The sequence below is a fragment of the Argopecten irradians genome, chromosome 14, assembly GCF_041381155.1.
Source record: "Argopecten irradians isolate NY chromosome 14, Ai_NY, whole genome shotgun sequence".
Classification (NCBI taxonomy): Eukaryota; Metazoa; Mollusca; class Bivalvia; order Pectinida; family Pectinidae; genus Argopecten; species Argopecten irradians.
This window is the reverse complement of record NC_091147.1, coordinates 3,111,860-3,134,334: the sequence shown is the minus strand read 5'-3', so window position 1 is coordinate 3,134,334 and position 22,475 is coordinate 3,111,860. Positions and strand designations below refer to the sequence as shown.

Below are 22,475 nucleotides of genomic sequence, written 5' to 3'. Positions count from 1 at the left end.
AATTACACAGTATGAAAAAATAATTACGGACTTGATCAACGCACTTGAAATATAGTTTTCAAAGTGCGCTAAATCAGTGCATGTCAAAGTTTCTTGAATTTTTTGCACCATATTGAAGCCTGGAAATAAAATAAAAAACTTTTTTTCTGATTCAGATTTATTAGTCAAATATCAAGTTATTTGATTTATTCTTGTAAACAATATTTTTAATTCATGTCCACGGATTTTGGTACTTATATGAGTTTATTGTATTCATTTGGATTAGCGTGGACGTATCTGGATGTCTACAGTCGTTACATACTATTGGTAAAATCTGATAGGCGAAGTCGTGTTTCGATTACGATTGATTCAAAATCAAATATTGTATAAATTGTTCGACAACTAGTAAACCGATAAGTCGGTATGAATCACAACTTGTCTCTATATATGAGAACATCACACATGAATATCTTTATTGATGATATCCATCTCTAAATGTTTGTCCTCAGTTTCTCTAGTTCCTTGTTCGTATCCCCCACGTCCCATCAAATTAAACAAGATCAGGTCCTTAAAGGATCGTTTGTAGTTCCTCTCCAGCCCCTGATAGACTGGTCTAGCTTTCTTGTCTGCTGGTTTCCAATCTACCGAGGGGTCTAGCAGGGAAGACAATCTCTGTCAATTAGAAATCATTGTTGATAAAACGCCACGTACATACTGTATACTATTCATTTGTTTAAATACTGTCTTCAAAACGAGTTCAGTTAGTCCCAGGTCACGGACTCTCTCAGTCTTTAGGTGAGCAGCATATTTAAATTTTAAACATTCTTCGGTTGTGAACAGTAGATCAACTAAACTTGATAAGAACTTTACGTACGAGATACTAACTTGTACGAACAAGATAATAACTTGTAACTACAAGATAATAAGTTGTACGTACAAGATACTAAGTTGTACGTACAAGATACTAAGTTGTACGTACAAGATAATATGTTGTACGTAAAGGATACTAAGTTGAACATACAAGAGATTAACATGTACGTGCAAGATACCAACTTGTACGTACAAGATACTTACATGTACGTAGATGATAAATAAAATTATATAGTGGCCCTAATACGCCGACGTAGAGCTGCGGTAAAATACAAACATAAATTATTTTTGAAATATGGAAGTTTGCCGTATTTAAAGCGTTGTGATAAAAATACCTTCTTTAAGATTCCATCCTGATTTTTGACAATCCAAATCATGTAGATAATGCTCGGGATGATTGGTATGATAGAGAAACACCATCCAATAATTTGAGCGTAGCCAGGATACTCATAGTTGCCGTAGCTGGGAGGTTTGTATTTAAATATACTGACAACCACTAAGAACTGAAATGTAAAACATGGGTTTTTTTAAGTCTTAAAACTATTTGTTATAAAATTATAATTCAATTTTGCTTGTTACGAGCATTTTCATTGGCTTAAAAATTTACTTTATCAGCCCATAAAGGAAAAAATGGCGTCGCCGTTTAAAATTTGCTTCTGATTGGCTGAGATGACGGCGTAATGATTTCATAGACAAAAGAGTCCCAAAATGAATTTTAAATGTTGAAGAGATTATCTTTAGTAAATTGAGTTATAAGGATTAATTTGAATAGATTTTTTTATGTTATGGAGATATAACACAAAAATCTGAGTGTACTCTCATCATAAACCGCTTCGCGGTTTATTTAGAGTACACTCAGATTTTTGTGTTATTTAAGGATTAACTTGAATAGATTTTTTATGTTATGGAGATATATTCCTTTATGGGCTGATAAAGTAAATTTTTAAGCCAATGAAAAATATCTCCATAACATAAAAAATCTATTCAAGTTAATCCTTAAATAACATTAAAGTTCACATATAAAATGTATGAATACATTATCACAATTAGTTGTGTTGATGGAAATAGCTTTGAAAACAAGGGCCCAACGGGCCCGAACCCCTCACCTGCTATCTGGTAATCATGCATGATTCATACTTAACAAATAGGAGAAGAGAATAAGAATTTATATCATGCCTAAGCACATTAGAGGCCCCTTTGCCTCTTGGATATTAAGAAGATACCTTGAATAAAGGTCAAGGTCATTCATTTGAAAAAAAAAAAAACACTTTGTAGCCCTTGATCCCAGCATGTCACAGGCCCAATATCAGGTCCCTAGGCCTCTTGGTTCTTAAAAAGAAGTCATTTAAATAATTTAGGTTATTTGACCCTTCTGACCTTGAATGAAAGTAAAGGTCATTCATTTGAATACACTTGTAAGCCCTTCATCCCAGCGGCCCAATATCAGGTCCCTATGCCTTTTGGTTATTAAGAAGAAGTTGTTTAAAGATTATAGTCTATATGATCTTGTGACCTAGAATGGAGGTCAAAATCGTTCATTTAAACAAACTTTGTAGCCATGCATCCCATCATGTCACAGGTCCAATTTTAGGTCTCTATGCCTCTTGGTTATTTAAAAGAAGTCTGTTAAAGATTTTCACCTATTTGACCCCTGTGACCTTGGATGAAGGTCAAGGTCATTCATTTGAACAAACTTGATAGCCCCTCATCTCAGCATGTTATAAGTCAAATTCTAGGTCTCCAAGTTTTGGAGAAGAAGTTGTTTAAATGGAAAAGTTGACGCTGGGCGGCCGGACAGACGGACGAACCGACGGCTGGACGAAGGACGGTTTGTGTGTTTGTTTGTTTGTTTGAGTTTTACGGCCCATCGACAACTAAGGTAATTTAGGGCCAACCTACAGGGTAGGCATTAGTACCAGGATATAAACAAGGACTGTATCTAAAAGATCAGGATAAGAAAAAGGCAAGCAAAAACTAAAACAAAATTGTAAATGTTGATTTAATAAAAAGAAGTACATAGGATAAAATAGTTTTGGCTAAAACACATGAGAAAACTCATGCAAAATGTTGACGAAACGATGAGTGTTGTATTGATGTGAATATAAGATGAGATTAGATAACGTTCACATTTTGTCAAAAATGCCGATCTCTTTGAGATTTTTGAAAATACGACTATGTCTCACGGCATGAAACAAAGTGTTCATGTCGGAGACATCATTGTACTTATCTCGTATGTGTTTTAAATCAATACAATGCAATAAAACATGCTCCACTGTGAGAGGAGAATCACATGCATGGCATGTAGGAGGATCCTCCCCTCTCAATAGATAGGAATGTGTAAAATATGTGTGTCCAATTCGGAGCCGAGAGAGAACAACTTCCTCTCTGTGGTCTCTCCGACTGGACAGATTAGGATTAAGTGTAGGTTGTATTTTAAACAGTTTATTGTTTGTTTCGGTAGACCACCTTTGTTGCCAATGGTGTTTAATGGCTGACTGAATGTAAGGTTTGATGTCGGTGTAAGGTAGTTTCAAATGTGTTTGTGCTAGGCGAAGAGCAGTCTTAGCTGCTTTATCGGCCTTTTCATTTCCCTTTATACCCACATGGCTGGGAATCCAGAGATAAGTAATTTGAGTTTTAGAAGACAATCGAAATGTTCGGATCAAAAGATTTTGGATTAATGTGTTTCTAGGGTTTCTTGATTTCAAAGCCTGAAGAATCGAGAGAGAGTCAGAACAGATGATTGCCTTTTCAATGCGGTGTTCTTCGATATGGTCAAGCGCCAGACCGATAGCACATGCTTCCGCAGAGAAAATGGAGGCAACATCCGGGAGTCGGATAGAGGAGCAGTGATTAGATGTACAGCATGCTGCCGCAACATTATCACCATATTTTGATCCGTCAGTGTAGAAGATCTGAACATGGTCAGGGAAAGCCCTAATGCACTCCTGAAAGGAGGATTTGTGTTCTTCGGGTATTGCACTGGATTTTGCCCTCTCATGTAGAGATAAATTGATATCAGGTGTTTGAATGAGCCATGGTGGTATATCCGATACGGTGTACTCGTCAATGGTGTCGAAATTTATATTTAGTTCCAGCAAAAAAATTGAAATTCTGATGCCAAATGTTGGTATGAGCTTTTGATTTTGTGTAAATATTTCTTGATGTTGTGGAAAGAATACAAGGTTAAATGCTAGATTTTTGGGCTTGGATTTCAGTTGAGCAGCATACTGTAAGGATAATTTCTTTCGTCGATCGTCTAGAGATGGCTCATTAGCTTCCACATGGACTCTTCACAGGTGTTGTTCGAAAAGCTCCAAGTGTGAGACGCAGTCCCTGATTCTGTATAGGGTCAAGCATCTGTAGATAGGAGCTGCGAGCCGATCCATAGACAATAGAGCCGTAGTCAAGTTTTGATCTAATAAGTGTCCGATAGATACGTAGAAGCATTTCACGGTCTGCACCCCAATCAGAATGGGAAAGAACTCGTAGAATGTTCAGCGCCTTCGAGCACTTATCCTTCAGATGTTTCATATGTGGAACAAAGGACAGTTTCTAATCAAATATTAGTCCAAGAAATTTAGTTTGTTCAACTACTGGAATTTTAACTCCATTGATTGTGAGATCAGGATCATTGTGTGGTTTTCGTTTTTGACAAGTGCATACAGACAGTTTTTGATCTTGAAAATCTAAAGCCATTTTCGTCAGCCCAATTTTGTAATTTGCCTAAACATTGTTGTAGTTGTCATTCTATAGTGTGCATGTTTTTTTATCTGTAACAGATCAAGAAATCATCCACAAATAGAGACCCTTCCGTAGATTGGCAAAAACATTTAGTTAAGCTGTTAATTTTTAATCCAAAAAGTGTGACGGACAGGATACCACCCTGAGGGACGCCCATCTCCTTTGTTTCTGTTTCTGAATAAGTTGAACCCGTTCGAACTTTGAAATGCCTGTCAGATATAAAGTTTGAAATAAACTTAGGCAAATTACCACGTATACCGATATCATGAAGATCGTTCATGATTCCATATTGCCAAGTTGTGTCGTACGAAGGACGGACGACGGACACTGCACCATAGCATAAGCTCACTTGCCCTTCGGGCAGGTGAGCTAAAAACGAACCATAATATAGATAATTTAGATTTCGGCCTCCCATGCGACTTTTTTGTGGCACGTGGAGTAACTTTGGTGTTAAACATCTTGTCTGATTTCACGAATATTTACGATATGTTTTTAAAGGTCGTAATGACTTCTCGAATACCGGAGCTTACTGTAACATCAATAAGAACTTTGTTGTTTATTTAAGTATTTTACTAACCACAAGCACACCTGGTGTGACGAAGGCCGTAGATACTCGTACAAACACTGGTAACGGTCTACCAAGCATCAGTTGGAAGTCCCGACTCAACCTGTCACCACCTGGATATCATTGGGAATATATTTTAATATGATAATTATAAAATCAATATCATGTTATCTGGAAAACAAGAAGTATTAACGTTAAACTGTTCTTTGATAAATATATTGATACACACCATAAAAAAGCAAAGGTTTCAGATAGCGTAGTGATGACCACACGATCGTTTTAAAGCTCTGAAGTTGCCCTAAAGAAGTTGTTGAAAACGGTGCTATAAAATTCAAGTTCAATGAAGTAACCAGCCCTGTGCTCCGTTGTTTTAAGGAATGTTGACCAATATCTCGCCGGCATCATGTTACAAATGCTATCGGCAGATTAAAGCGAGAAAATCAAGATACGAACCATATATCCAGGAATACACGATTGACTCTATTACAGCAATAAGGAGGATACTCCACGTGGCAGTGTACCAATCAATCAGTTGGAACATGTAGATTCCCGCCTAAATCAAATCAATTTGCTTTCTGAGTCAGTTTACATTTTAAACACAACAAATGTGAATAATATTATTTTCACGGTGACTTTCCCATCTAGGAACCCATGGTTTTACTTAACCTTTTCTCCGCGGCAACTATCAGTAATTTTCGTACGACACGTAAATATTATTACTAAAGACCACATTATTTATCGGTAAACACTTAACTATTATGCATTAAACCATTAAGACAAATAACATCGTATACCTGAGTGACCAAGGGAATCCCTAGTAAGAATGTAATCACTGTCACTCCAGTCAGAAGAGGAATCCGTCTTTTTCCAATTGTGTCTGGGAATATCTCTTCAATAACACAAAATACTGGCTCCATAAGAAGCGTCTGTAGACACAAAAGTTCAAATAACTTGGAGAATTAGAGCAAAGTAAGAATAACACGTGTTTTTGTATCCACCACCAACAACTGCTTCCTACATAAATTAGGATTTAGGTTGTAATTTCAAATGGGAATCATTGACAATAGAAACCTTATGAAAAATGCTTTTTTTTAAGAATATTAAAATTAAAAAAAATACGCAAGCAAATAAATCCCATTTTTTATTGACCTGAGAATCCATGCCTGGTAGCAGTAGTACTATGAAGAAGAGGACGGCCCAGACTTGTGGTACAGGGAAATACCCCCCCCCCCCCCAGGGAAATACGTGATAGCCTGTGGGTAGGCTACAAACCCCAGGGAAAATCCACCTAAAACAGAGAAAAATGTAAAAAAAAACTGTCCCAAAACCATCCTTTATCGATGCATTAGTCTTATTTTACTATCATCTACATTATATATAAAATATCTAAGTGGAATAAATTAAGAAATTTTGAAGTACATTGTATATAGATTAGAATTGCACATTCATTGTTATGTACATGTTTAAATTAGAAAGAATTTTCAGTGGATATATCAGAAATTGAAGTATTATAATGGAATTTGCAATGCTACACGTATACTTAAATGATCTCAGAGGTTCTGTTTAGTTAATTATTTTTACGTTCTTATCAACATTCAAGTATGGCCTCTCAAGTATGTGGTGTCACACCTGTGTGAAATGCAAGGTGCGTCTTCTTTGGGACTACGGTATATCTTGTGTTGACTATGGTTTGTCTAAGACACGGGGCAGAGCCCAGAGCCTACCTCACAGGGGAGAGCGCTTAACAGGAGGCCAAAAGTGAGGTGGTGTCAAGGGAGACCTTAGCTATATATAGGAAGAATAATTATTTATTAAATAAGAAGAGAAAAGATAATTTAATTAGCTTTTTACGATCATGCTATAGGGGCAGTACGTCCAAGTCCCAACATTCAGGGCGAAATATCTGTGAACACATCGTTAAAAGCCAAGCATCTGACTTGGTACATTACATAGCAATTATAGCAGAAAAGTTTGAAAATACCGTTTGATTATCCGATACAGAATACACCGATACTTTTGTAATAACGTCTTTATTCCCACATTTTGTAATCTTGTTATTAAGGTAGGTCCATACTTTTTAAGAAATCGCGCCAATGTTTATATGACGCTATACCGGAAGTTGCGGAGGTTGTTTTTGAATTCCAGAATGGTTTCCGATACGCCACGACATCACACTTGGATATTTTTTCAATGGGTGAAAATTGTCTACATATAATATTGAATGTTTAAAATCATTAAATAAATCAAATAAAAGCAGTGAAGTGAAAAATTATATGCTATCTATGTGGTTTTTGCGGTCCCTGTCGTAAATGGGAATGGATTTTTAAACACCGGAAGTGGCGTTCGTCGCTATAAATCATAAGAGGGGACCCAGCCGGACCGAAATTCCGGAATTCTAAAAAAATCGCATACGGATTTCCTTTAAACACACAATTTGGAGAAAATCATAAAAACAAACAGACATAAACCAGATATAATATCACAAAAACGTATGAACTGATGTGGAATGTTTTTTTGCGGCATGATTTTCAAAAAATAGTCAAATATAACCCATCTTAGCACTGGATGAAATGGGGGTAGGGTTGCGAGTTACAAACTTCAAGCTTACAAAATTGTGAAATTTTGATCGAGGACCCCGTGTTTTTGTATGATATTTGAAAAACATATTACCTTTGGCATATCATATACAAATATTGTGAAATTGACATGGGTTTTCATTTCCTTTTTGGTCTATTCATTGATTTTTTACGGGCGAAAATATGGCAAAACATGATAATTACGTATAGAAAGGGTCCTTGGAAATAACAAAAATTAGTAAGCATTTGTAAAAATAAAATAGTTTTGTATATTGTTCTATCGTAAGAAATTTAGGACAAAAAATCAACAGGATCGAGACTATATTCACCCTAATATTACAGAAAGCATAATTTTACGAATTTTTCTATTTTCGGTCAGCAAATTTGCATGGATGGTATATTTCAAGCTCAAATATCTCAAAAAGTAGTTCGAGAACACCCATTTATCTTTACAGATTTGAAATCTACATGAAAAATGCAAGAAAATAAGACCTGTTAGAAAAAAATGACATGGGTTTTCCCAAAAGTATGGAGCTACCTTAACACCGAGATCCTACTCTACTAATTAAACCGTCCAGTTGGAAGAAAAGCGTTATTTAAAGTAAGCACGATATGTTTATCTGTGATTAATTGTAAATGCAGGAAAATGTTTTTACATAGAACATACCTGATGTTATAACCTTATCTATTGGAATACCACTTTCGTGTGACAGTACACCGATCACAGAGAAGATGACGAGACCATTAAACAGTCCATAACTGACAGTCACCACCGTGCCAATGATAGCGTCACTGTAAAACAAACAAAATACTGTTAAAACTGACAGTCACCACCGTGCCAATGATAGCGTCACTGTAAAACAAACAAAATACTGTTATAACCTTTTTTTGTTTGTTTGATTTATTAACGTTCTATTAACAGCTATGGTCATGTAAGGACGGCCTCCCATGTATGCTGACAGTCACCACCGTGCCAATGATAGCGTCACTGTAAAACAAACAAAATACTGTTAAAACTGACAGTCACCACCGTGCCAATGATAGCGTCACTGTAAAACAAACAAAATACTGTTATAACTGACAGTCACCACCGTGCCAATGATAGCGTCACTGTAAAACAAACAAAATACTGTTATAACTGACAGTCACCACCGTGCCAATGATAGCGTCACTGTAAAACAAACAAAATACTGTTATAACTGACAGTCACCACCGTGCCAATGATAGAGTCACTGAAAAACAAACAAAATACTGTGATAACTGACAGTCACCACCGTGCCAATGATAGCGTCAATGAAAAACAAATGCGTCAATGAAAAACAAATAAAATACTGTTTTAAATGACAGTCACAACCGTGCCAATGATAGTCACTGTAAAACAAACAAAATACTGTTATAACTGACAGTCACCACCGTGCCAATGATAGCGTCACTGACGAACAAACAAAATACTGTTATAACTAGCAGTTACCACCATGCCAATGGTAGCGTCACTGTAAAACAAACAAAATACTTTTATAAGTTACAGTCAACACCGTGCTACTGATAGCGTCACTGTAAAACAAACAAAATACTGTTAAAACTGACAGTCACCACCGTGCCAATGATAGAGTCATTGATAGAAAGTCCGTACACCTACTTCATAGGCTTAAGGTACCGCGTGTTCATCTATTGATTTGGTGGCTTGAAGTGTGTGACACAAAAAAGTGATAATTGCTATATTTTTGGTTTTACTAAACCATGATCAGAAATAATTAAACTACAGGAAGTATATATGTACATGATCTATAGGGTAACACAGCCATCTGATACGCAACAAATAACAAAATTTAAGAATAAAAAATATAAGGATGGGATGGAGAGCCGCTACTTCGTCACAGTTTTTTTTCCACTGCAGGAATAACAAAACATTAATTTAATGGGGAAATGTAACTATTCCACAGTGTTTTTCCTGTAATTAAGGATGAGTGCGAACATGAAGCATTTATGGGGGTAAGCTACCAGTAAAAGTTAAATCAAGTAATTGTGTCACAAACCCTGTCGCATTTTAGTGCATTCATCTTTCAATTTAAGTAAGCACATGGCGGGAGATAAGTGAAGTGTAATTCAGTGATGTAGGACTATACTGTTTGACGAAAACCCTGCTAGCACAACCAGAAAATGCCTAAATCATACCATATATGCTGAAATTAAAAAAAATACACTCCAATGTAACGACAACTGAAGGATTAAACTGCCACAACACATCAAAGAAATTATTGATAAAGTAAACAATTCCTTACCGGTAACAATTGTCTGAGAATCTATTGTGACTTCCAATCATGGCCAGTCCTCCCCAAGCTGGTCCCAGAGTGTAGAAAGCCATGAACGCTGCCTCTATCCATACCTGAAACAAAATATTTCAATTTACTATTCCTCTCTAACGTCTTCCAAGTTCACATGGATTCGCTTTTTTCCCGAAAATTCACTTCACTGAAACTGGGTGAAGCGGCTTTCTGATGCCTCGGGTATCTCTGACATTTTTACGTTTCTGTTGTGGCGTTCTAATGAATGAGGGCCAAACTTTGCTATATTCCGCTTTTGGCCTCCGCTTGCCAATGCATTTATTGCATAAAATGTATCATAACAGTTGATACATGTGTCTTGTTTCTTCTATTGTAATTAAAATTAGTGTGACAGGGTTGTTATGTGTGTCAGGCCTTGAAAGTCTAAAAATATGTTTGGCCAATGCGTAGAATTAAAATGTATGATTTATTGTATCATAATCATACTTTGACCTGTATTTCGCACACAGTATAGGCGGGTATGTCATATTATGGTTAAAAAGTGTGATTTTTGCTATATATTCAAACAAATATAATCTAAACAGTTCATAAAATTATCGCAGATTTCAATGATTAGGTGACTTTTTCTTGTTGAAAGTTACTGTTATAACTATGTTTTCTAAATCACGAATGCGAAAACGCTTACCAGTATAGTGAACAACATACAAGGCAGTGGATACATATTAGTTCCTTAATCATATGTTCATTTTTCCGTAGAATAGTACGTGCTGGCCCTGTCGCATGAACGAACTTCTAAATTTAGGTTATGATCTTTTTAAAAAGGACAAGACTTCCACTATACAAGAAGATACAACACGAATATACCGCAGTCTTCCAAAACACGCTCCATGCGCTCCACACCGCACACATGGGAGGCCGTCCTTAAGTTACCCTGGTTGTAAATGATCAACTAAACAAACAAATTCAAAAGTCATTTTTCGTGTAAAACAGATATTTTTTATTTTAAGCATTTTCATACATGTATATATATAATCCAATAAGGTATTAGACAATCTTCAAATCATCTGAGATTTACTATATATGATTATCATGTGTTTTGAATTGAAATACAGTGTATAAAGAATAACTTCAGTCACGTTTTCGCATTGTAATCCAACCTATTCTGATTTTATAGCCAAGTGAAAACAGTTAAACGCTTCATCTGTGAACAACGAAATAAAAAAAAAATTGGGAACATTCTGGTTTATACTTTGTGAACAAATCACATTCTAAGCATGAATTATTTAAGATGACAGATAAACGTCTTATAACTTGGAACCCTCAAACGAGAACTAACAGATGAACCAGTTTCGTTCCAACGGAACGTAGTATTCAATTTGATGGAACGTCAGATTTGTTCTAAAAATCTTTAACTTGGACATATTGCTAGTTCAATTCTTGGAACTATCAAAATTAAACGAACTTGATCTGTTTCCATAAGAAAAGATAGATTTACTAGATTCTATCAATAAAACAAATAAAATATCGCCTGTATATATACATATCTGTTGTCATGGAAATGATTTTCGATTGAAAAAATTATATTTCAAAAACTAATATCCACTGCCTTGTATTATTAATTTTATAAAAGTTCCATATGCATAGTCTGCAGCGTTTTCACATGCGTAATTTAGAAAATGTAGTTATTACATTCAACAAGAAAAAGTCACCTAATCATTGAAATCTGATAGTTTAATGAACTGAATCAAATTTTAACTCTCTCGTTCAGACATATGTCTGTTTGAATATATAACAAATATAACACTTTTCAACCATGATATGACATACCCGTCTATACTGTGCGCAAAATACAGGACAAAGTATAATACAATAAAACATCAATTTTGCTTCTACCTATTGGTGAAACCCTCAACTGTTCCGTGGGCTACATGCATATTTGGATTCTTGACCGTGAATTGAACACCGAGCAAATATTTAGCACATACGTTCCCTCAGACGACAGTTTTCTATGTATAAGAAGCGTTTTCACGAGCTTAAATAGCGTAGCCCGGTTTGTACGATTAGCCCCGGTGCATATGTTTATATGTTATTTAGTAATTAAACTGAAACATTTTAAATACAGAGTACATCGCCGTAAGAAATTGCACGGCAGTCATCGTAACCGTCCAAATTATGCAAAAAAACTAAGTAAAAAAGTAAACAAATGACTACATTTATCATCTAGAAATCATAGAGCACTTCGCTGAACAAACTCAAGATGTATCTTTAATTACATACATATTTGGGGCCAAACCATACATAGAAATAATAAAATTTTGTGTAATTATTGAATTTTCTTACCTCTGGGTGAGCGAGACGGTTGAAATTCGGCGTGATAAAGTAGGCCATACCAGACGTGGCTCCCGGAAGTGTGAGGGCTCTGATCCAGATAATGATGGTCAGTACTACAGGGGATATAGCTGTTACGTACATCATCTACAGACATGGAACTTAAATTATACTCATATACTCGACCAACTTGTACAGAATAAAACTGGGAACAAAGTGAAGGAGACAAATGTTAGTAAAATACAGACAAATGTTAGTAAATATATATATGAAAGCGAAAGGTTTAATAAATTAGGCTATGCATTTTAGAAGCAAACAAATATGCATTGAAGATATATAGAGAAAAATATGAATCAACGGCACACTTTTACGCACAAAGGTGTTTGATAATGTATTGGACATACCAAATCAATTGTCATTATCTGCGGTGATATGAAGATAACTCGAGTACAATAATCACGGTCTGCCATTATTTTTTGGAAAAAATGGAAAACCTTCCCATCATTGTTCAAGTATAATCAAGTTAAATGATATGAACCGTAATTAGATGTATATTTCATTATGATCTTTGTCTCTGAAGATATTGTTCCAACGAAACGTTAAAATATGAATGTTTTATATGGTCGTTTGTTTGGTAGGTCATATTAAGTGCTAAGTTATCTGAACATTAAAATCATCTGAAATGAACCAGGTAACAGTTTGTTGTTGCACAAATTTATAATAAGAATGAGAATAGTTCCGACTTACCTTACCAATTGACTGGACACTTTTTACCAATGACAACCAAATAACCACGTGACAAACAAGCTGATATAGAAGGTATTTCCAGTTGACCCTGCCAATATCGTCAATACCGGAGGACAAATTAAGGATTCTGTAACTGTTGAGGATAGGAAACCTCGTCAAGACACTAAATACCTGTATCATATTTATCTTTACGTAATTTCCGATGATTCCAGTCCCCAGTACAATACTGCTAGAACATGGTATATTGCTACAAGTTGACGGGTGACTAGCAATTTATCCAGTTCTGTTTATATGTTGATAAAAAAGTAATAAAGGAAATTATAAGTTAGCAACACTACCATAATTGACGATTCTATCACAACTACGTTTTCATCATGTTTGATAGCCATTTACGTTTCAGAACATTCATGATAATCTCGAGTAATTAAGACACGTTTTGTATCGGTTACCTAAACAACAAGACATTTTATTTTTCGGGTAACATAAAAATTCTGTATTGACCGGTTTTTCAACAAAACCCCCTTTTACGTCATTAGTTACACTAACTTCCAAAATTCCTCCACTGATGACATAGGATTAAGCGACGTGTTACTGCTACCATCCAGAAGCAAGTCCGAGGTATTAAAATATCTCATCTAAAAAAACAACATATATATGTTAACAAGAATTCCACGTAAGTGGATGTGTCGCCTGCACAGCATCACAAAAAATAGTTATTTACAGTTGAAAATATTGATTATAATTTAGGTGAAGAAATCAAGTTCCATAACTAACCAAATATTGATGGATTTTGAAAAGTATCGAACCCATCTAAGATCTCATTGATATAAAGCAATATACCAAATTGGTTGGAATCGGACAATAAATACTGATGTTTTCAAGCGGAAGCCATGTTTCGACTATTTTAAGGTCCCGTAACTCTTGCAAATATTGACAAATTTTGACCAGTATCGAACCCATTTAAGATCTCATTAATATAAAGCAACATACCAAATTTGGTTGAAATCGGACTATAAATATTTAAGTTATCGAGCGGAAACCATGGATTTTTCTGTTTTGATGATTTTAAAGTCCCGTAACTCTTGAAAATATTGACGGAATTTGACCATTATTGAACTCATCCAAGGTCTCTTTGATATAAACAATATATGAAATTTGGTTGAAATTGGACGATAAATATTTAAGTTATCGAACGGAAACCATGGATTTTTCTGTTTTGACGATTTTAAAGTTCCGTAACTCTTGCAAATATTGACGGATTTCGACCATTATCGAACTCATCCGAGAACTCATTGATATAAAACAATTTATGAAATTTGGTTGAAATTGGACGATAAATATTTAAGTTATCGAGCGGAAACCATGGATTTTTCTGTTTTGACGATTTTAAAGTCCCGTAACTCTTGTAAATATTGACTGATATTGACCATTATCGAACTCATCTGAGATCTCATTGATATAAAGCTATACACCAAATTTAGTTGAAATCGGACAATAAATACTTCAGTTATCGCACGGAAACCGTTTCCCGGACGCCGACGCCGACGACACCGACGCCGACATAGTGATACCTAAGTGTCGCCCTTGCGTTGCAGGCGACACAAAAATATTTAATGGTAATTATTACAAATACGTCAATTTGTTCTTATTCTAAATATGACGTCATTGCCCATGTAAAATAGTATCAGTCTATTTCAAATGACCAGACATTATATAGCCATGACTCGTGCTCGCTAACACACGTTCACTATTCAAAAATCGAAGCAAACATCGTAGCATACAAAACACAAAGTGACGTGCGGTTTGAGTGAATGCTGACGATCTGTCAATTGGTTTTGATCTGTCACCTTTGGTAAAATATAATTCAACTACTCATACATCGACGTAATGCAGTTTACACTGAAATCAAAGAGGCAATAATTGAGCTGATAAATTATTGTAGTACAACACGTACTGATATGTTGTTATTAATGCTGACATTAACAACTGTAGACACGTGACTCGCCGAGTAGCCTGACCGGACACAGGCCGCAGTGTTCCATTCATTATCACATGAAACCCACGGCAGTTCTGAAGAACATGACGCTACGATGTACTCGATGATCCAAGGCTTCTGTAGCATGATATATGTCGCCACAATCCAGTTGATGATAAGGAATGTTATCCCAAGACCTGTGGAGATTATTAACACGTTGTAGATACATGGTACTGCGAACACTAGAAGTGAAATAAACAGAATATGCATTTCTGGAATCCCCCAATATTCAATGTGTTTATGTGAAGTTTTTCGTGTTTTTATTAGCTTCATATCACCATTCGTCGTTTCTAGTAGTAACAGACGCGTGATGCGAGATTTGTTTCTTCGTAAGCAAGAAAATATCGAATCAATAACGTAGCAAATTTTAAAAATAGAATTATGACAGTATGACAGGAAAAACCGCCGCAACAACTAATTTTGATTGCTTCATCTTAAAATTGCTGAAACTGAATAAGAAAATATCTGAAGTGAACTCGTTGAGTCACAGCCACCATTTTGAAAAAAAAAAAAAAAAAAAAAAAACATTTTGAATTTGTACTACAGTTCTTCCACTGCGTTTTTGCTGAAACTTGCCTGAAATGATCCTGAAATAATCTTCACAAAGAGTTATCTCTGGTTAATACCAAATCAAAGATTCCTACTATGACACCATATCTAATTAATTTCCTATATCATTTTTGCCAAGGTAGTCGAATGACCGTTAAGGCCCTTGGGCCTCTTGGTTACACATTGCTTCGTCACTTGATAGCGCCATTTCGTCCTTGTATTTATATACATAAAGTTTTTGTTGTGCCCTTCGGGCGAGATGACCACGCACATGAAAATAAATCTGCAAGAGGTTGACTTAAAGAAAACAATAGAATAATTGGAAGAGCAGGGAACTATAGATATGGATGTGTTAGAAAATAAGAAAAAAGAATTAGAACAATTACGGTAAAACAAAATAAAGGGAAGTATTATTAGATCTAGGGCAAAGTGGCAGGAGGAGGGAGAAAAGCCAACCAATTATTTATTTTTAATTTAGAGAACAGGAATTTTACATCTAAAATAATACCAATGTTAGAAAAAGCTGATGTAACTATAACAGACCAGGATGAAATTTTAGAGGAAGTTAGGTTTTTGTTTGATAAATTATATGATGATAGCTATGATATTGAAGATGTAAATCTAAATGATTTTCTTAACAATTTTGAGATACCGAAGTTGGACAACACTGAGTCTAAAAGTCTTGAAGGTTTAATTTCTTTAGAAGAAGCAGCCAAAACATTAAAAAAATATGAAAAATAATAAAAGTCCTAGCTCGGATGGATTAACAGTTGAATTTTTAAATGTTTTTGGAGACAGCTAGGCGTTTTTATTGTTCGTTCCATTAACTGTGGTTATACCAAAGAGAATTTATCGATTACTCAAAGAGAAGGCATTATTACATGTATTCAACACGGAGATAAACCTTAACAGTTTTAAAAGATTGGCGTCCAATTTCACTGTTAAATATTGTTTATAAACTTGCTTCAGGATCCATAGCAAGTAGAATTAAAATTGCATTAAAGCCCCATTATGTTTTGGGGTGAAAAAATATCGTCATAAAGTACCAAACTTTGCTGAATAGTAGAGCATATTTCCTTATGAAAATATCCGGTAATAAAAAATACCAAACATTTCTGTGTTTTCCAAAAACAATAGAAAACCCCTCTTCGGAGAGGGGGAAATCCGTAGTTCCGCCCCAGAGCCAAAACAATCTAGTACGCATGCGTAGGCACATAAAGAGTGGAATTTCCCTAACAAACTTCAACATCATGCATATACGTGCATGGCCAACGCACTGAAGACTCGCCAAATACGTGTCAGCGAATCGAACACACATTCAAACAACGACAATTTAGCGGTCAAGTTGCTCGATCGCTAGCACGTTACGAACCCACGCAATCCACGCGTGGACCTACAAATACATGTTGTACATATATATATATATGTACTATAGAAAACTAGGCTAAAACTGTTCAAAATGTTTTTGTTCTTGAATGGAAAGCAATCAATTAACAAAATTATAATTACAATGGTATTTGCTAATCTTATGTATTCTGTAATAAAGATTTATAGATGCCTATTGGGCCTAATCTAGCTTTATTGAAATGTACATCGAAACCGAACATACGTTTGTGTACATCGAAACCGAACACACGTTTGTGTTACCTGATCATGAAGAGGCCTCCAACGGGGTGGCTCGACAAAACTCGTAAACAAATGAAAGTAAGCACAAACACGCCATGTCGTTACCAGCTATATAGATATTACACTTTGTTTCTTTTTATAATAATACAGCGATGTATACATACATATACATACGAAGTCTGGTAAGCCTACATGTTCTACTCCATCGAAGACCGAACATAAACTTGGACCAGTGTTTGTTTGAGACAACAGGGTCAACGACGATATCGGCATTATCGGATATATCCATGACAAATGATCATGATCATGAATTACTAACTGAGTACAATCCACATTGTAGCATAATATTATTATTATGAACTTTGTAATTACTACACGCAGGAACATATATACATAATATATGTTTATGCTACATGTAAAGATACATGTACATCTTTGTATATGAACCGCTGGTGTTTGGCTCTATAGACATTTCTCTCTCTTATGTATATATGTAATACTGTGTCTATATATAAAGAGAGAAAAATGTCTATAAAGCCAAACACCTGTACAGGAAAAGGAATACAAAAACAGTACATTAATGATTTATATACAGTTCATCAAGTGAAGAATTAAGATCTGGTGGAAAAGTATAGCAAAAAAGTTAAAAAAAACACCTGGATCAGTCCTTCTTTAAAAGAAAAGAAAATGGGGAAAATACCCTTTTAATTTGGTAAAGTTCTAGCAGGCATCACGATTATTTTTTCTTACATATTTTATTTAGCGCATAAACTTTTAAACTTGCTCCACAAATCGAACTTTTTCTATGAAAACAAATGGACTGAATGCTAATGAACATAATTCACGTTCAGCGTAAAATGGAATGCACACTCGTGAAACTAGAGAAATTTCAGTTTCAATTCCCTTTTCCTTTTTACTACGTACATGTATACGGTACTAAGAATTACGTACTGACGGCAAATGATAGTCCACCAGGTAGCATCAAGGTCAAAATAATATATGTTGTGACTTTTTAATGATGAAACTCCAATAGTCTGACAATATTTATATCCCCTTGTGATTTACTCTAATACTGACGTTTGTACTAATATAAATGCGAGTCTTTGATTAGTTTAATTCGGTCAGTGTACATATTTATTATTAAAATTGCAGGCCTATATTTAAAAAATGCCGATACGATAATTAAGACTCATGCACCTGGTAATCACTTGATGTATAAATACGCATACTCTGATGAATTGTATGACGATCCTTTTCTTACCACACGAAACGTAATCGAGAAACATTTAATCAGTTAATTATACAGAAATGAAATCTCGAAATGTATCGGTATATAGCCCCCCGGTTGGAATATATACCAGAAAATGTTTACATGCATAATTGATAAAAAAAATAAAGTAGGTAATAGCAACGGTATATATGTCAATGAAGTAGGTTGGATCCTAACAAACGCATATAAGTTGGGTACATGAATACTGAGAATAGATATATATACATGTAATATACGATATATATTCATATATTTACAAATAACGTAAACATGCACTTACCGCGTTGATCATGAGCAAAGTAATGTAATACAGACATGTCTCAGCATACAGATTGATATGTATCTCGACTACATTCATCTACATGTACATGTATGTACTATCACATAATTCATAGACCTAAGAATATCGTTATAAAATACCCAAAGAAAAAATAGAAAGCAGTTATAATACATGTATAGAGTAAGCTATATTAGTCCATGCGTATGTTTAATTCTAAGTATTTGGATATACTGTGCTCTCCTAACTCTCAAATTATGAATAGATTAGTAGTATTATGATATTTATTTATTTATATATAGTTTGGAATAAATACCGTATTTATCTCAAATTATTACACTAGAGGAAAGAAAATCAACCGATCATCACCAAAATTGACACGGCCACGTGTTTATATTTATACGATAAAATACCCCATATGGTGCCCCATGTATGCATTTCACTATTTACATCCACTATTTTTCGATTAATACGTATTTTGTATTAAGCTTTATATAAACTATAAGTAACCTTTGACAGGACACATTTATAATATGTGAAATCTAATGTGTATCATATACTAAAACAATTTTAGAACATTGCATTGCTCACCGTTTGCTCAAAACTGCCCTCTCTCTCGGCCATGCTTGTTTTGTTTACTATATCCGGGTATCGAACATATACGTATACACGAGGTATTTTTAACTATGCAAATCAACCCGTTTTGATTTCGTAATTATCTTCATTGGAAAGAAACCAAATGAAGAACCTTTCATAAGGGATGTTAACGTATATTTTAGCAAAGATTGGTGAAAGCATAATGGGACTTTAAGCAAACTAATCAATGATGATCAGGTTTAATTTCAGGTAGATATATTGGCGAAAATACTAGGTTAGTTTATGATATTATGCAATTTGCTGAAGAAAACAATTACGGGCATGTTATTAATGATCGACTTTAAAAAAGTCTTCGACTCTGTTTCATGGAATTTTACAGGCAAGGTCTGAAGAGTTTTTTTTAATTTTGGTCCTTACATCAGAAATTGGGTTAAATCTTTTAATAGTAATATCCTTTTATTCCAACTGATATAGAATATTTCATGAGGAATGTAAAAGGCTCAAAGGATCTGTACAATATAATGACAAAAATAATATTACTCCTACAGGGAAGAGAAAATGAGAAGACTAAGTTCAGTAAAATCATTTGAAATGGCTTGATATTTATAAAATTTCCTTTACAGTAACGACAAATTCTAAGCTTCAGTGGTTTCAATATAGATTATTACATCACAAATTCTTCAATGTTTAAAATAGGATTGTCTGCCTTGCCTCTCTGTCCTCTCTGTAATCTTGAACAAGAAACAATAATTCACATTATGTGGGAATGTCAGAAAAGTGCAGAATTTTTTACAAAGTTTGGAAACACTCTTCGACGCTCTTATAATTCTATTTTCCTTTAATAAAGAAAAAATCCTTTTTGGTTTAATTTCGCAAAATCTCAATCAAATTTCATACAAAATAGACAATGTTATTCTCATTTAGATTAAATACTATTTTTATAAGTGTAGATGTCGCAATAAAAGATTAAATCCATATGTAGCAATCACAGAAATCAAGGAATACTATAATATTCAGAACTATATAATTAATAGCCAAGGTGAACAAGAGCTGCAGATTTTAAAAAATGAATGGAGAAACGGATGACTGGTACAGCTAGCGAATTAAAGTTATCAATATATATTTATCAATACAAAATAATTTCAAACCTTATAATAATTGGTATAATTATCATATAATCTTTAAAATATTGCTCTTGCTAACCCAGCTTCACTTCAGCTACTAGCACTCCTCCCCCCCTTTTTTTGTTTTTGTACCCACCTTTCCCGAAGTCCCTGTTTCCCTAACTTCTCTCTCTCTATTTCTTCTTCTATGATTGTTTGTTATTGTCACGTGCAGGTGTCTTATGTGTAAGTTTGTATGGTTGTATGAAAATGGTTGTGTATGTATGTAGTCATGGTATGAGTCTGTGCGTGTAACTTAGCCTATAAATGTATACGAGAGTTAAACTATTAATTAGTGGAGGGAATTACTCATGTATTATAATTAATACAAATTAAGCTTTATAACGGCCTACTCTTTTTTTGGCAATATAGTTAATATCTAACTTATATGTCTCAATGTAAAACAAATTACATGCATAATATGTGCTAGGAATGAAAGTTGTATCTTGTTTATGTGTTAAAAAATTGTCTGATAAAAATTTGGAAAAATAAAATAACTACAAACAAAATAAAAAAAAAATAACGAAAAAAAATCTGACAGCTTTTTCAAACTATTTCGTCCCCCAGTCAAGATTCTGGCCAATTCATATCAAATAAAGCGATGCAAATCAATGGTTACAAACCTCTGAACAGAGGACTAAAATCCCATACACGCCATGTCCCTTTCCCAGAAAACTGTGACGTCATGATTTCTAGGAAATACAGTGGAATACCACATACCAACATGAAGAAAACGTATGGGATCAGAAATGCACCTGAAAGTAAAATAGAGCAACGAGTATTAACAACGTACAGAGCGATATAACTTTTTATAACAATTCGACATAAGTGTTTTCTCGCACTGTCGTATTTGCGGAGCACTTTTGTAGCTCCACACACTGTTGAAATTCGTATTTGCCCAAACAATGCATAAAACATGACGTCAAATAATATAAAACTTTGTTTGTTTGATTATTTTAACGTTCAATTAACAACCAGGGTCATATAAGGATGGCCTCCCATGTATGCAGTGTAGCGCGTGTGAAGTGCGAGGTGCGTGTTTTGGGAGACTGCAGCATGTTCGTCGAAGACAAAAAGCAACAAACCCCACCCGGTCACATTATACTGACAACGGGCTAACCAGTCGTCCCACTCCCGTTAAGCTGAGCGCTAAGCAGGAGCAGAAACTACCACTTTTAATAGACGTTGGTATGTCTCGGCCAGAGTCTTCGTCACAGGGGCGAACGCTCAACTCAAGGCCAAAAGTGAGGCGGTGGCAAGGGAGGCATTAGGAAAGATTAAAGTCAGTTAGGAAGAAGAGAAAATATAAGATCCTAAATTTAGTCGCCTTTTCAGATCATGCAATAGGGGCAGCAGATACATAATCTAGATGTTCAGTTTTCGATAAATTATAACAAGATCACGATAAGAAACGCTTATTTTTTCCTTAAATTTACAATAAAGGAGAAGGTACGTTAAGACTTGAATATGGCCGCAAAATTAATTCTCCAGTAAAGAACAACACATTTTGCCGTATAACAGTTGAATATATTTGCTAGCATATTACATCCTGAAAATAACCCGCATGTGCCAATTATGTTCACTATGACGTCATCAACATGCAGATTCCCGCCATTTTTCACAAAAATCCTTGAAAAATCATACATTTTTGAGTGGTTTTCACTAAAAATGAATGTGGCCGCCTTCGTGGAGCAGAAAGAGATTTTCACACGTTGTGTAACGTGTATTTACGCATATCCATGCAAAATATAAAGTTGCTCCAAGGTGGCGGCCAAATCCATTTCAAGCCTTTTCTTACCTAAAGATGATAAATTTCTAGCAAAATTTGGCGAGAAGAGGAAAATCATCAATTTTGATTACGTAT

At 34.9% G+C, this 22,475-nt stretch overlaps 1 pseudogene; it reads right to left on the bottom strand.

Annotated features, from left to right (window-relative positions):
- Nucleotides 1-149: 149 nt before the first annotated feature.
- Nucleotides 150-19,543, bottom strand: LOC138307214 (sodium- and chloride-dependent glycine transporter 1-like; annotated as a pseudogene).
- Nucleotides 19,544-22,475: the final 2,932 nt, after the last annotated feature.